The sequence below is a fragment of the Populus euphratica genome, unplaced genomic scaffold (genome assembly GCF_000495115.2).
Source record: "Populus euphratica unplaced genomic scaffold, PopEup_1.0 scaffold35.1, whole genome shotgun sequence".
Taxonomy (NCBI): Eukaryota; Viridiplantae; Streptophyta; class Magnoliopsida; order Malpighiales; family Salicaceae; genus Populus; species Populus euphratica.
In genome coordinates this window covers 1,855,899-1,865,751 of record NW_011499860.1, presented here as the reverse complement: position 1 = coordinate 1,865,751, position 9,853 = coordinate 1,855,899, and positions in this window count along the sequence as shown.

Genomic DNA, 9,853 nt, shown 5'->3' with positions numbered 1-9,853 from the left:
ACACAATCACAACATAGTGTAACATGGTGTAAGGTTGAGATGCATCATAGCCCAATTTAAAACTGGAAGTGAACGCATCATAATCAAATATGGAGTTGAATAGAGACAAGTAACAAACTAGCTTAAAATTAAGTGTAAACATGCCATGATCCAGTTTAGAATTGGGTATAGATATACCATTATCCAACTTAAAGTTGGACATGAATTAGACATGACTTGATATAAAGTTAAGTATAGACCCATCATATAAAGTTAAGTATAGACCCATCATGATTTAATTTAGAGTTGAACAAGACAACACTAAGGAGCCACGACCCAATCTAAAGTTGGGTGTAACGGGACCCTTCTCTAACTAAGAATTGAACATTCAAAAAAATATACCCTTGTTTTGAAGTATGACTTCTGTGTAATAACTTTTAAATGGGAGATGCTTTTAGAAAACCATGACCAATCACTTCCCAATTCTTGAGGCCTCCACTTAATTTTTATTTTTTTTTGTAATGCTTCTCCTCTTTCTCTCTTCTTTTACATCATCTCACCTATGTGTCTTCTCATCTCTTTCAACTTTTGCCTTCTTTTTTTTTTTTTTTTTATCGTTTCTTTTCCATCTTCTTTGATTTGTATCCATTCATCGTTTTTCCTTTTTCCTTTTTCCTTTCTCCTGTCCTCTCTGACGTGTGTCCGCTCGTCTTCTCCTTCTTTTTCTTCCTTTCCTTTACTTGTCTTCTCCCTCATTTGTTTAACTCCTCTCCCCCCATTTCCTGCTGCGTTCCCACTCATTTCTTTCCCATTGTTCTCAACTCCGGTCCCTATTCCCTCCATTTTTACTTGTTTTATATTCTTTATGTCTAAGAAGGTTGTTGCTGTTGCGGTGGTTTGTGGTGGTTTCGGCTGGGCTTAACAACACTATTGGGGGGGGGGGGAGGAGCTAATCTCTGATTTATTATTAGCCAATTCAAGACTCATTAAGCTGAACAAACCAGCATGGTAGGAAAGTGAGAGAAGATCCGTTTTCCTTTTTAATCAACAACCAGTGAGATTAGATAAATCTGAATTATATATCCATAGACGCGGGAGAAAATCGCATCATTGCTGAGCAAATATTTTTTTGACGGGGGTTAAAAAAACCCCAACTACAAAACATATATTTTTCATTATCTAATCTTTATTAGTTGAGAATTTTATATTTAGATTATAAATTTTATTTTATTTATATTTTAATCCGTATGTCTTGAGAAAAAAAAAGAAAGAGTTGTTTTTTTCCTTTTATCTCGTAGACATTATGGAGTTATAATTTTTTTCAGTCTTTTTATTGATGCTTACGGATATTATGGAGTTACTTTATATAATATTCACAAGAAAATACATATTATAAATTAGATAAATGCTTGCTTTTCAAGTGATGATGAGTTTTTGTTTAAAAAGCAATAATTCTCATAAAAATATATTTTTGTTAAAACAAGAAAAATAAACAAAGAAAGGAAGTTTTGATTGAAAGGATATATTTTTCTTTATAATTAGAAAAACTAAGATTTTTATAAATATTTAGATGATGACGTGTAGATGAATAATATAATCTTGATTGCGTATTAATTTGGTCCCGCGTAGAATAGAAAATGTCACCATCTACTTTAGTGCAATCACTCAAACTATACCTACGATGTTTAATGGACACTTTGCTTTTGTAGGTAGTTTTCAATACAGAGGCTGGGATATTTTTTATTGATTGATGATAAGATTGCAATTGGAAATTAAAATTCGGTAAGATCAACCCAAAAAAAAAATATATTCCCCACTCTAGTTTCTATCCCTCTCCCTGTATTTTTTTTTTATTTATTTATTTTAAGTGTTCTTTTAAGTTTACTAGGGGAATGTAGTAATAATTATTTTTCAAAGTATTTTATATTCAGAAATATAATAAAATAGTATTTTTTATTTATTAAAAATTATTTTGATATGTATAATAAAATGATATGAAAATAAAAAAATAAAAAATCATTTTTTACCAACCTCGGATCTAATCTCAGTTTTTAAGTTTGTGCACAATCCAAACATATGAACGAATCTAATCTCTAATTTGTTATTAACCAATTCAAAGTTTTTTAGCTTGGTTGTGAATGTAATTATAGTTATTTTTTAAAATATTTTTTATGTTAAAATATATTAAAATAATATTTTTTTATTTTTTAAAATATTTTATTTTTAAAACATAGTTTGTACTATATTCCCAAATATTTTCTAGATTTAACAAATCATGTCTCTCCTTTTTTACAGCATCTTAGTAGCAAAGGAGGAATAAATTCGTTTTTTTAAAGTGCATTTAAAATTATAATGATAATTATAATTTAAAAGATATTTTTAAACCAATCACATCAACATTCTCAAATATATCTATAATCCATAAAAATCATAATTATACAACTATGGACGGGGGAGAATATCGCATCATTGCTAAACATATATGTTTTTGACAGGGGTTAAAAAAATTGCAACTACAAAGTATATATTTTTATTACCTAGTCCTTATTGTTTTATAATTTTATGTTTAGATTGTAAATTTTATTTTCTTTACCTTTTAGTTCTTAAATCAAGAGAGAGATAAGAAAAGATAAAAATAAAAATAAAAAAGAGATAAAATATTTATAAATTGTTGTTAATAACTAATATATGTTAAAAACATGGTGCAAACTGTATTCTTAAAAAAATTTAAAAATATTTTTTATTAAAATTTAATATGTTTTGAATCATTTTAATATATTGATATTAAAAATAATTTTTTAAAAATAAAAAACTATTATCATGTATTTTGATATGAAAAGTTATTTGAAAAACACCTACAACTACAATGTTAAACAGACTTTTAATAAATTTATCGTAAAAAATAAAGTTTAATAAGAAGAGATAAAATATTTATATATCTTTTTCTTTTTAACTCAAATGATTAGATTTTTATGAATTTTTATCTTAATGGTAATTATTTATTTTTATTAAAAAGTTGCTATTTTTGTTAAAAAGAATACATTAAATAATAAATAAAAACTCAGATGATAAAACAAACATATATTTTTTTAGAGCTTAAATTATTATCTTTCTAATAAATAAATAAATAAATAAATATATAAATATAAATATATAAATATAAATATATTACACTATAATTAAATAAAAATGGCTCTTAAGTCCTACCACAACATACGTCCGGGAAGGAGACAAAAAAACAAAAACAAAAATGCTTAACATGTTTTCGAGGATTGGTTCAACCACCGACAATGCTGGTGGATCTTAGAAGACTTATGGTATGAAAATTTTCAACTCAGTGTTGGAGATTTCGGTGGTTTTTTTTTAAATATTTTTAATTGTAAATATATTAATATATTTTTTTTATTTTTTAAAACTTATTTTTTGTACCAGTGTATTAAAATAACAATAAAAAATAATATTGAATAAAAAATAAAAAAATTTACCATGAGCGAGAATCTTATATTTATATAATATTTTCCACTTTTCTAGGACATTTCAATGGCCTGAAAGTCTCGAAAATCCAACCTTTAATGATGACGTATACACACATACGTCACCCATATATAGTAGCAATAATGAATCTCTGATCGCGTATTAGTGTGGCCCCGGATTGCAACTAGAGATTAAGTGGTGTCCGTTTCATTGAAAAAACTTTCTTGAAAATCATTGAAAAGATTTTTTAAGTTTTTAAAAAAATTGTTACCTGTCAAAAGAAAAGGAAATAAAACATTTAAATAAAAAAGTATCTTTTTTTCTATCTACTTAGTAAACCACTTTATCTTTACAAAAATAAAATAAAATAAAATAATTACTGATTGTTATTTAGTATTATTTTTTTTGTTATTGATTTTATTTAAAATAATTTAACTACTAATTATTATTTAGTATTATTTTTTTATTATTATTTATTTTATTTAAAATAATTTATAAAATTAATTTTTTTCAATTTATAAAACATAAAAAATACTTGAATCAACTCTAGTAAACCAATCAAATCCATGACTTCGAGTATGAAATCAAGATGTATATATTTGTGAAATATATATTAATTTTATGAAAAAAAATTAATTTTTCATTGAAAATAATGAAAAATTTTAAAATAAATACTGAAATTTTAATTTTTTACCATTTAAGAGGTGTGAGAAATCTTAATTTGGCCCTAAAAGTTCCATTTTCTTACATAATTAGTCTTTATTATTTTATAAATTTATTTTTAGATCATCAATTTTATTTTATTTGTATTTTAATTCCTGTGTGTTAGAAAATAAATGAGAAAGTTGCCAAAAAAAACTATATTTTAGCCAAAAAAATTTATTTTTATATTGATGACTTCATATTAAAAGTAAAATTTTAATGAAAGTGATTTTTTTTAATATAATAAAAAATTAAAGTTTGTTTTCCTATTTGATAATTTATTTTAAAGCTAATAATATTTAAAATGATTTAACAAGTTGTTTTTTAAAAAAAACATTTTGCAGGCTTAGAAGATGTGTCCTTAAATTCTTTTGATGGTGGACTTACGGTATGAAAAAAAAAATACAACTTGGAGATTAAGCCAGTTGTTTTTTTATTATAAATATTTTAAAATATTTTTTTATTTTTTTAAAATTTATTTTTTTATATCAGTAAATTGAAATAATAAGAAATATTATTTTAAATAAAAAATATTTTTTAACCGTATTCGATAAATACCTTTTAAATTGATTTTTTTTTTTTAAATGAAGGGGATGGCCTTTGGTCAAGTCAGTGTCAGTGAGTCCATTCCAAGAGTATGAGATAAGAATCTTATATTTACCTAATATTCTCCACTTTCCACCATTAATGATGACGCACAGACACACACGTCGCCCATATAACGTAGCATTAATGAAACCCTGATTGCGTATTAGTGTGGCCCCGGATTGCAAATAGAAATTATGTATCTTTTATTTTTATTTTTTATTTTTTAAAAAGTAAATTATTGAAAGATATATTATTTTTTTATATTTAACAGTATAATAAAAAATGATTTGAAAAATAATTTTTAATATTTTATTATGTCATGAAAAATAAATTAAAAAATAACTCATTAATATTTTTAAAAAATTTTTATTAAGATAATAAAAAACAAATCTTACAAGTTAAAAAGTTAAATGATAATGAAATTAAAAAAATATAATTTTATAAATTATTTTAAATAAAATAAATAATAATTAAAATAATAAAGGAGATCAAATCTAACATATAAAAAAGCAGTTGAAAGATGATAAAATTAAAATAATAATAATTATAATTTTATAAATTATTTTGAATTAAATAAATAACAATAAAAATAATTAGAACTAAATTTAAGAGATAAAAAGTTCAATTGAAAAAATATTAAGATAAAAATAAATAACAATCATAAAAATAAAAAGTTAATATATAAGTCAAGTTTTAAATGATGAAATTAAAAAAAATAAAATAAAATATATAACAATTAAAAATTTAAGAACCAAATTTAATATAATCAGTAAGTAATATAATATTTTTATTTTTTTTCATAACTTCTATAAAGTGTTTTCTACCCATAATAAAAGAAAAATATTTTCTTAAAAAATAAACCAAATTTTTATTTGATTGTAAAGTATTTTTTGTTGATCGGTTTTTCAAAAAAAATTAAATATATAAAAATTTCTAAAATAATTTCTAAAAATTTTTCTTTTTTTCATCTTGAGTCAGTAAAACACTTTATCTTTACAAAAAAAAAATAAACTAAAGTGAAGTAACTATTAATTGCTATTTGGTATTATTTTTTTAATGTTATTTATTTTATTTAAAATATTTTATAAAATTATATTTTTTTTATTTAACTTTTTAATTTTTTTATATATCAGATCTAGTTTTTATTCTTTTGAAAAAATTAAAAAAAAATCAAAACATTAATGAATAATTTTATAATTTATTTTTCGTAACATAACCAAATACTAAATTATATATATTTTATTTTGTTTGGGTTTTTTATCCTTTTATTTTGTAATTTCATTATTTAATATGTAATTTTTATTTAATTTTATTATTTAGTATTTTACATTGATAGTGAAACAGGTTTTGTATTTTTTATCATATGATAAAATTTGTCTCATTTTTTAAAAAAAAAAATTAATATGAAGTTTTTAATTTCTCTAGGTTTTCTGTGCCTTTTTTTTGTGATCTTTTGTTTTTATTTTCTAATTTTTTATTTAATATAGGGTTTTTATTCAATTTTACTATGCAGTATTATGTTGATTTATATATATATATATACACCTATTTAATGAATAAGGTTATGTTGAGAAAATTCTCATATAAACAAAATACATGGAGAGGACAAGATGAGAATCTTCAATCTTATATTTATCCCACATAAACAAAATTTTTTTTTTATTATTTTTAACTTTTTATCTATTATATTTGATGATTGATTTTCTTCTATTTTACATTGATAGTGAAACAGGTTTTGTATTTTTTATCATATGATAAAATTTGTCTCATTTTTTAAAAAAAAAAATTAATATGAAGTTTTTAATTTCTCTAGGTTTTCTGTGCCTTTTTTTTGTGATCTTTTGTTTTTATTTTCTAATTTTTTATTTAATATAGGGTTTTTATTCAATTTTACTATGCAGTATTATGTTGATTTATATATATATATATACACCTATTTAATGAATAAGGTTATGTTGAGAAAATTCTCATATAAACAAAATACATGGAGAGGACAAGATGAGAATCTTCAATCTTATATTTATCCCACATAAACAAAAAAAAATATTTTTTTATTTTTAACTTTTTATCTGTTATATTTGATGATTGATTTTCTTCTATTACTATTTATGTTATTGGAAGTCTCTAGTGATGATGACGTGTAGATGAATAATATAATCTTGATTGCATATTAATTTGGTCCCGCATAGAATAGAAAATGCCACCATCTACTCCAGTGCAATCACTCAAGCTATACATGCGATGTTTAATGGACATTTTGCTTTTGTGGGTAGTTTTCAATACACAGGTTGGGATATTTTCTATTGATTGATGATCAGATTGCAATTGGAAATTAAATTTCGGTAGGATCAACCTAAAAAAAAAAATATTCTCTATTCTAGTTTCTCCCCCTCTCCCTGTATTTTTTTTTTTTAATTTATTTATTTTAAATGTTCATCTGAGTTTACTAGAATGTATTAAAAGTGTAATAATGGTTGTTTTTTAAAGTATTTTTTATTTAAAAATAATATTTTTTATTTATTACAAAATATTTGAATATTTATATAATAAAATAAAAAATATATTTTACAATTTCAAATCTAATCTCAATTTCTGAGTCGTGGACAACCGAGCATATAAAGAAACCTAATCACTGATTTGTTATTAATCAATTCAAAGCTCATCAAGTTAAACAAACCAGGTCCCTTCCTTTTTACAGCAGCATGGCAGCAAAGCGAGAGAAGATTTTTTTTATTTTTAGAATATATTTAAAAATATAATAACAATTGTAGTTCAAAATATATTTTATTTTAAAATATATTTTTAAACTGTAATCCTTACTATATAATAGTTACAGTTCAAAATATATTTTATTTTAAAATATATTTTTAAATACACCCTTAACCAACAACAAATAAAATTAGATAAATCTTAATTATATATCTATGTGCACATGGAAGACAATCGCATCATTGCCAAACATATATGTTTTTGATGGGGGTTAAAAAAGTCCAACTACAGAGCATATTTTTTAATAATCTAGTTCTTATTGTTTGATAATTTTATATTTAGATCCTAAACTTTACTTTTTTTATATTTTAATTTATAAATAATAAGAGACCAAAAAGAAAATCATAAAAAAAGGTCAAGAAAAGATAAAACATTTATGAATCGTTGTTAATAACCAATATGTGTTATTTTTTCATATTGCTTGAAGAAGTAAATCTAAGCTTCTAGAACTTGCCTTGAATTTTGAACTAGATGATGGTGTGTTCTCTATTTATTAGAGAGAGAAAAAAGACGAATAATATGCTATCCGCCCATAAAAAAGGATAGGGGGGCTTTTTTTTTTTTGCCCGGGCTCATGGGTCAATCCTCTCGGCTGGCATAACTTTTTTTTATATTATCCTTTAATTTTTTAAATTTTTTTTAAGAAACTCACAATGAATAAAATAATTAAAATAATATTTTAAATATTATCATATTTTTTAATGATTTTCAAGTGTGCTTGCAGTTTTTTATAATAATTTTAACAATTGCTTTCTGAATTTGCAAGTTTTATATATAATATATTTTTCATAATTTTTTAGATTAATTTTTCCTTTATTTTATTTTTTTATCTCGTAAAAATCATGGAGTCATAATGTTTTTCCATCTTTTTATCCAAGCTTATTTTACAGATTATGATAAGTTTCTATTTAAAAAACAGTAATTCTTATAAAAAATTATATTTCTGTAAATAAAAAAGGAGAGTTTTGATTGAATAGATATATCCTTTTCTTTTTAACTCAAATGATTTAGATTTTTATGAATTTTATCTTAATTAATTAATTATTTTTATTGAAAAAAGTTATTTTTGTAAAAAGAAAGAATACGTTAAATAATAAACAAAAACTCACCTGATAATATATATATTTTTTAGTGCTTAAATTATTATCTTTCTTATAAATATCTATTTTTATTATACTGTAATTAAATAAAAATAGCTCTTAAAGACTACCACGCCATATGTCTATACCAAAAAAAAAAACTAATAGAAACCGAAAACGCTCCATATGTTTTAGAGGATTGGTTCAACCACCGCCATGCTGGTGGATCTCGGAGGACTTCTGGGATGAAAAATTTCAACTCAATGTTCCAGATTTTGGTGAATTTTTTTTAATATATTAAAATAATTTTTTATTTTTTAAAAAATTATTTTTATACTAATATATTAAAATAATTTTAAATAAAAAATAAAAAAAATTACGGTGAATGGGGATAGATAGCTTTCGGTCAAGTCAGCGAGTCCATTCGAGGAGGTGGCTTTTGGTCAAGTCAGCGAGTCCATTCGAGGAGGACGAGATGAGAATCTTATATTTATAAAATATTTTCCACTTTTCTAAGACATTTCGATGGCCTCGAAGTCTCGAAAATCCCACGATTAGTGATGACGTATACACACATACGTCGCCCATATATAGTAGCGGTAATGAATCTTTGATGGCGTATTAGTGTGGCCCCGAATTGCAATTAGTGGTGTTCGTTTCATTGAAAAAACTTTCTTGAAAATCATTCCCCAGATCTGATCTCGTGATTGTTTAAGTTAAAAAAAATTGTTTCCGGCAAAATAAAAAAAACACATTTAAATAGGAAAGTGTCTTTACTTTTTCTCTCAGCCCAAGAAAACACTTTATCTTTGCAAAAATAAAATAAAATAAAGTGAAAAAACATTTAATTGTTATTTGATATTATTTTTTTATTTTTTATTTTATTTAAAATAATTTATAAAATTATATTTTTTTCAATTTAACTTGGTAACTCTTTCATTTATTATATTTGGTTTTTATTTTTTTGATAAATTAAAATATTAATAAACAATTCTTCAATTTATTTTTTATTGTATAACCAAATAATAAAAAATATTTTTATATATAACAAAGAACTTTTTTTATTGATTATCTAGGGTTTTTAATTTTTTTTTAAAAAATTTGGATTTTCTTCTAATAATGATTTAACATTTGAATTATTTTTGAATACCTCACAGGCAAAAGATTTTTGGTGTCCCAACTACATCTAATGCACATTAAATAGGTGCCGCTAACCCTATCCTAAGAATCAAGTTAATTTTTTTCCAGCATAAAAAACATGT